Genomic DNA, 7,883 nt, shown 5'->3' with positions numbered 1-7,883 from the left:
GTTTGAATATAAACCCTGCGAAGAACCTCGTAGATTCTAATCTTAGTTTATTAAAGAACACTAGTAAAGTTATAACACCAAAGCTATATGCTCAAGTTTTGGGAAGTCTTATGTATGTTATGAACTGCACTTGACCTGATATTGCCTATGCAGTAAATCTATTAAGTCGCTTTACTAGTAATCCAAATGAAAATCATTGGAAAGCTATGGTAAGAGTTTTGGGATACTTGAAGTGTTAGTATATGGGTGTCCTAGAGACAATCTTTTTGATTAAATAAGGACATAAGATGTAGACCTTTTTGTCGCAAATTAATAATAAGCACTATTTATCTTGTTTCATATTTAGTCTCGATATTATTGTTAATATATTATGAATAAACTGGATAAATCCCTTGGAATAAAATAGGTATCTCTTAAGTATCTGTGATGAGATCACGATCATGAGGATTTAAGGATACCAGATGTTTATTCCTAATTTTATGTTCCTAGTCTAGAGACACTGAGAATGGGGATCAGTGATCTCGGGTAAGACTAGCACAACTTATCTACTTGTATTCGGATGCAAGGTAAAGACTTCATGAGCTACAGATATGGAGATGTCTTAGCTAAAGTCGTGGGTGGATCTATAAAGGTATAGCTCGCACTGAACAGACCCACAAAAGAGACTCTATGAGGAAATCTCACAGAGAGTATCATTAGAGCAGTCTCTTTATATTTAGGTATGTCTTTCCTTAGACCAGAAGTTATTACCTAGACTGTGTTCTAGAAGGCATGCTTTGACTGTATACCTCGTCTTCCTGAAACATGGAGACTCATAGGTATACTGTTGGGCTTGTCCTGAAAGAGCACAGGGCTAGGGTGATAAGCTGAAGGAATTCATCAAATCTCTGTGAGAGATTATGTTATCTGTAAACTGGAGAAATCAGGATGACATTTACAGGGACTCAGGAATCTATGCATGGTAAAAGAGATCATGAGATGATCTGCCTTTAGAGTCAGTAAATTGAAGATTCCCTATTTCGAATAAAGCTTACCCTAAACCGCAAGGGTTGATACGCTTCCTTGCCCTAGGTTTTATGGGAAGGTAACCGAGACGAAAATAAATACATACGGCAACCAAATATGTGTAATAGGATGATCAAGTCATTAATCTAACTAGCTCTGGGGCAACAAAGCAATGCTAGTGCTCTGTGTTGTCATTAAATGGGTTGTGGGCTTGTTGGGCCCGAGCCCATTTATGTCAGTGGCTATGTTGGACCTAATGGGTCACACACTAACACCTTAATGTCATGATGATATAGCATTAAAGGTATTGAGCCTGATAATGATTGTTAGCCCAAGATGAAGTTTGGAAGCTCACCTAAGAGGGAGAGGGCGCATGATAATGGTTGTTAGCCCGTACTTTATTTGGACTTTTTGGAGAGGAACATCAGACGTTCCCTCCTTTTTGGGAGCTATGTGGTTATGGATAACCACCCCAAAACTTTGCTCTTTGTCAGAGAGCAAATGTATCTACTGGGTTGCCTCCCAGTCAGCGCTTAGTTTAATGTCTTTAGCTAGACATGGTACTTACCTCTCAAGGGGTTTCAGAAATGGTTGAGGAGACCTTAGTGTCCCCTGGTAGTGATCCTGGTGTTCTGGTTTGAAGGTTGGCAGCAATCTGCCCCAGATGAGACTCAATGTTCCTGACCATTGCATCATTCCTGGTGACATATTCCTTGACATAATTTTCCAGGGTGTTGATGTGTTGGTCATCTCTGTGGAACAGAACGTAGTTGTTTCTTCTTTGTTCAAACGTTCCACTGCTGCTACCTTGCTGATACTGCTGCTGATTGTTGTTGAATGGTCTCTGGTTAATGGGTGGCCTCCATTGGGTGTTGTGGTTCTGATCCTTAATGATAGTTCCTCCAGGGCTTGAATGTGTATTTCGTCCTGCTTGTTGATTGTCTCTGGTGAAGTTCCTATTGCCAAAATTTTCTGCATAACACACCAATGCAGTGGATGGGCAGTCTGTTGAGTCATGAAGGTCACCACAGACTGAGCATGGTTCTGTTTCAGTTGCTGTGAGTTGTAAGACTTCCATCCTTGGTGCTGCTTGGTCAGCTCTCAGGTTCTTCACTTCATTCATGAGTGATGCCAGCTGGGCTTCCATGGCTGTTTGTTTATCCAGTTATAGCATGCTTGGCTTCCTCACTGGGCTCACTTTGTCTATTGGCCATTGGAGACATCTTTGAGCAGTCCCTTTTATGATTTCGTACCTTGATTCAAGTGTTCCTGTAAAGAAATATCCTCCTGCAGCAAATTCTAAGTGAGATTGAGAAGTATGGTCAAGTCCCTTATAGAAAGATTGTAAACCACTCCCCAACTCTCTACCCCATGGTTTGGACATTTTCTTATGATGTCCTTGTATCTCTCCCATGCTTCATAGAGTTTTTCTCCATAAAACATTCTGAAGTTAGAGATTTCAGCTGTAACATCAGCTTATCGAGACATTGGGAGAAACCTCTCTATGAACTTGTTAGAGAGTTCTTCCCATGTGTGGATTGATCCAGGGGTGAGAGTTTTCATCCATGTTTTAGCTTTTAAGCCCAAAAAGTGAGGGAACAACCTCATTCTCATGCTCTCCTCTGTTACACCCTCAACATTAAAATTATCACAAATATCTTGGAATGTTGTGAGGTGTGTGTAAGGATCTTCTGCAAGGAGTCCATTGAAGACCCCTGCTTCCCTAATCATGTGGAACATGATAGGTTTTAGTTCAAAATTTGGTGCTACAGGGGGAAGGATTACTCCCTTATCTGGTCTGTTCCTGAAAGGGGCAGCCAAAGTTCTAAAGTTCTATTCAGGGGGAACCTCTTCATTGTTATTATTGTGATCAGCCATGTTTTCAAGAAATTCTTCCCTGAGGTTCCTTCTTCTCCTATGGAGTGTACGTTCTGGCTCAGGATCAAAGAGAAACTCAGGTACTTCAATGGAGTGGTCAGAGTCTGTTTCAAACTCTTCACTCATAAACCAATAGCACAGGGTATATATATGCACAACAAATTCAGTAAGCAAGAGAAAAAAAAATATAAAAGTAAAGTCAGATATACAGTATATGTGTTAGAAAACAATGATAAGAACAACAGTTAGTGTTTCTATCCCCGGCAATGGCGCCAAAAACTTGTTGGGTGGTTTGCTGATGGTGGAAAAATATAAGTTCTGATAGAGGACGTTCCTCTGTTCTTGCAGAACACAGATTCGTCCCTTAGTTCCAACCCAAGTGCGCAAGTGCACACATCAAGTAATAAAGGGAGTATTAATGCCCAAATTATCGTTCCCACGAGGATAGAGTGTTAATTATTGTTTTATCACTGTTTATAAAGAATGAAAATGAGAAGAAAAGTTAGTAAATGAACTGTTTGGTCAAACGTTCTCTACTGTCTTGACAACGTTCCTCAGGAACAGTAGGTTCAACTTGATGGCAAACAGTTGCTCGCTGCGTTATGTATGTGATACTTCCTGTTTAGAAGAAGGTGAGATAATAATCATTGGAGTTTTTATAAGTACTAAATAAAGTAAAATAACAACTACTAAAACAGAAATAACTATAATCAAGAGACAACATGGCGGTGGTTAAAACAGTTTAACAGAAGGAACAGATTCACTTCTTCACTCTTAAAGGGGTTGTTTTCTCTGCTCAAGACTTAGCACCTTTTGGCTTTGTCCCAGTTTCTTTGCCTGCCAACTTTGATTCCTCAGCTCATGGTCTAGATGGCTTACAAGTTTCCATATTCCTATGGCTCCCTTGACTCCAACAGGTACTTAGTTCAGAACCTTAAAATGGACGAGTTGGCCCCTTATTCCTAAGGTCCAATAGCGTTTTTGCCATGACATCTACCTTCCCCCAAAGGCTAAGCTGTCTGAAATCCCTTCCTTATGGAAGTTCCTTTCTCAGTATGTACCCAATTTCCATTGGCGCACAAGAATATAGCTTACTTAGCCAAAGAAATACAAAAAGCTCCGGTCAAGAGCTTTGAAAAGAGTTCTTTAAGAGTTTCACAGCTTACCCGTTCCACAGATAGTTCAGCTCATGGCTGATAGTTTAAACATAATTATTCTCAACTGAGATCACATAGACCCGAGATCCAGTCAAGAGATAATGATTGGAACGAAGAGAAAAACACTTATATTAATTTAAAAGACAGTTTACAAAAAGAAACAGAAAATGGAGAAAGATGGGTATTTGCTCGTGAGGAGTCTTGATGGTTGTTTACAGAGAAGAGAAGAGGGGTTGTCACTTAACTACAGTTACAACTTAAAATTAAACTAAGTTACTAACTACTACTAAGTGATCTCTTCCTTTCGGACTGCAAACCCTCCAGGATTCGATGATGTTTTTGTGTGAGGGTGGTCCTATTTATAGCTGGAAGAGGAGTGACAAGACTGTAATTCCTTTGGAGCTAGTTGCTTGAATGAGGGGACGAGACTGTGGCAGCAGAGTGTGAAGCTTGCGTGAATTGCTGGATGAAACAGGATTTGGTGATGATTAGCCGTTGTTTGCAGACCTTCCCATGCTTTGCTTCTGTTTTCAGCCAATGAGAACTCTTGATTCTTTGCTCTTCACGTTTCCAGCTGCTCAGTTGGTGCACCGCCTTGCTTTTTAGAAGTCTTTAACTCTACGTTACCTGCAAAGTGTACAGAAGCATTAAATGCGTCTCAGTCCCTTACCCTTTTAATATATTTTAAAGGAATACGTTACCATCCGTTCCCCCACTGTGTTTTTGTCACAAATGTGTAAAACAAGTTATTTTCATGCTGAAGTTGCTCATCAGATGATGGAACGTATGGTATTTTGCCATCAAAATGGGCTTAGATGGGAACGAATTTATGTCCCATCACCTATAAACCACGGTCTCTCTCCGACTTCAGAAACCACTTTAAAATATGAGCCCTTGAAGTCTTTAAAATAGTTGCTGTAAACGAAGAACAATTTTCTTGAGGGCTTGCTGGCACAACCACGGATGCTGATCCACCCTTTGAATTGAGGAGGCTCAGAACCGGTGCGAGGAGCGTATATGTTAAAAAAATAAAGAAAAAGGGGGACAGTGCATGTTACAGACAAGGATGCGCATAGTTGCTCAAAAGCAACAATATAGGCCCAACCATTGAATCCCACTGGATTACCTGTGGGGAGCCCGGATATCTCTTCGGTGGTCATGGTGGATCTGGAGCTGAGAACATCCTCAGTGACCCATGGAAATTGTTGGCGAAGATTACTACTGACCGACGTGGACCCTTTCTCGGCCGGGCTCACCTCGGCCTCCTGTCCTTGGCTAGATGAGGTAATCTCCATATTTAACTCTGCAGAAGGGGACTCCAAAAAAACCTAGAACAACAAAATGGGAGGATTAAAAGCAGAAAAAGTACGTAGCAAAGAAAGTACGCACCTTAGCTAAACAAACTACTATGAGAAGAGCTTGAAGAATCATCTGAGGTAACCAAAGAAGCAGGGGTAGATGAGCCGAGATGGTGTGAACAACTGCCCAACACTAGATCGGCCATGAAATCGTTTCCTTTTTCAACAAACTGAGCGCTAAGGTAAACGCGATTGAAGCAAAGATCCGAATTTCTACCACCCGGGTTAATTGACACGGCTTGGAAAGGAGGTCGAAACGAAGTAGGGCTGTGAGTGGAGGTTGAGGTCGAACGAAAAGGGACAGAGGTTTGACCTAAGTTACGAGTAGCACGTTCTAGTAAAACACCTAGAGCACGGCTAAGACCTCGGCAGCGCCCTCGGGTAGAGGGACAAGATGAAGACGCTCCCCTATTTCTACCTCCTCGATAGCCTCCAAGTAAGGCAGCCTGTGTTTCCTCCTCGGTCCGAGGTCTACCAAACAACCAATATCTCGGACCAGGAGATAGGCTCTGGATGAACCTTTCTTCTTCTTCTGCAGTCCTTTCCTCTTCCTCCGCGTCGATTCCATCACTACGGCCGAAGATACGAGGGTAAGTGGGTCTCCCTCGACCACTGAAGTTCCTCTCACTCATACTAGGAGAAACTTTTGAACTAAGGAACAATAGAAGATAAACAATGGCAGGCAGTATCAGAGAAGCTTCATGCGGACAATGTGTAACATGCCAGTAAGGTGTAATCAGACAAACAAGGATTAAACATGCACGCAAAATGCAAATGTGGTAATACCAGAAGCATCACAGGTTCAAAATATACCACAAAATAGTAAAAGGCAGGAAACAACACTGAAAGAAAGTAAAAGATGGAGGGAAATTATGAAGCATACCTGGAAGAAGCTTGAAGAATCGAGAGCGTTTGCAAAATGGGAGAGAAGTTCAAAAGCAGGATCAGAGAAATGGGCACGTAATAAGAAAATGTGAAGGAGAAAGAAAAAATTAAAAGAATATGACCCGCGAAACGAAAGGGCAGGGGCAAAAGAGTAAAACTGATAGAAAGAACAGTTGAGGGACGTCCTGACAGTTACAATTAATGGGAATGGCATAGGTCGGAGTAGTGGCACACGTCGCATTGGTTAGGGGGAGCCACGTGGAAGGTAGTTATCATTGCGTGGGAAGAGAATTGTTTCTCAGAGAAGGAGAATTGTTTCTCAGAGAAGGAGAATCGTTTCTCATAGAAGAAGAATCGTCATTCAGGAAGGGAGAATCGTTTCTCAGAGTAAGAACCTCTGTTATAGTTCGGCTGGTCATTTCGGCCTAGAATGTATGTCCAAATCGCAATCGTTATCCAGGAGGGATATCCCGGATATGATTCACAACCAGGATAATCCAAAGCATTCTGTCCCTCTTTTCTAGTGAAGTAGAATGTAAATTGAAACCGGGGTAAGAAGCAAACTGAGATAAATCATCTACACAGAAGAAAAGGACTCGGACATCCCGGCACCCTGAATACTCAGTCTACCGGGATGAGGGCAACTGTTATGGACCCGAGTAAGGCCCATATCCATAGAAGGCCTAAGCAATACAAGCCCAAAGGTAAGCACTATAAATAGGAGCTAAAGACCACAGGTATGACTGATCTTTTTTAACCTACTTTTATGCAATCGCACAACGCACACACACCCCCTTTGGCTAAGGCCGTCATATAGTGTGTTGTGATTCGCTGCCCCCAAGATACCTAATTCATAGGTATCCAAAGAGAAAGCACCAGATCCTACATCAATCATCTAACCTCCGGTTAGACATCTCTGCCTCAGGCAGAACACATGTGCAAGGACGCGCCCTACATAGGCGCAACCTGTGCAAAGTCGCGCCCCATCCAGGCACGACTTTGCACCATTCACACGCTAACACGTGGTACAAAAATCAATATTTTAACCATAAAACTTTGGAAGGTCGTAACTTTTGACTCGGATGTCTGAATCAGGTGATTCTTTTTTTGATTCCACATAATTTTTCAAGATCTATGCAATGACATCTCATTTAAGGGGATTCAGGCAAAAAATTTCCATTTTTTTTTAATTTAAGACATTTTATAGTAAAACTTCTGAAGACCATAACTTTTAAATCGAGTATCCGACTCAGGAGCTCTTTTTTTTTATTCCATATATTAAAAAATTTTATGTGGGAATATTCAGCTCATGTAATTGATCACATGGAGTATTACTTGGGTGTTTGAAATATGTAGTTTTTTAAAAAAAGGTTTTTGAAAAAAATGATAACATAATATCACGTGGTCCTATTTTTTGGGAAATTTATTTGACCAAATTCCCTTTTTGAGTTGAATTTGTCACGCATAGCTCTCGGAAAGTTATATGGAATAAAAAAAAACACCTGATTCGCATATTCAAAAGTTACGGCCTTCCGAAATTTTACGGTAAAGTATTTTAAATTCGAAAAAAAATTTGGAATTTTTTTATCCAAATCCCCTT

The 7,883-nt window shown here is 41.1% G+C and overlaps 1 non-coding gene across 1 annotated transcript; it reads left to right on the top strand.

Annotated features, from left to right (window-relative positions):
• The first annotated feature begins 2,371 nt into the window (after positions 1-2,371).
• LOC133304992 (small nucleolar RNA R71) lies at positions 2,372-2,478 on the top strand. Its single transcript, XR_009750705.1, has one exon. It is a non-coding gene; the product is annotated as a small nucleolar RNA R71 (small nucleolar RNA).
• Positions 2,479-7,883: the final 5,405 nt, after the last annotated feature.

Source organism: Gastrolobium bilobum, unplaced genomic scaffold (assembly GCF_033153095.1).
Source record: "Gastrolobium bilobum isolate Gb01-03AN ecotype WA unplaced genomic scaffold, APGP_CSIRO_Gbil_v1 utg15086, whole genome shotgun sequence".
Lineage (NCBI taxonomy): Eukaryota > Viridiplantae > Streptophyta > Magnoliopsida > Fabales > Fabaceae > Gastrolobium > Gastrolobium bilobum.
Note: the sequence above shows the minus strand (reverse complement) of the source record. Positions and strands in the feature narration are given on the sequence as shown.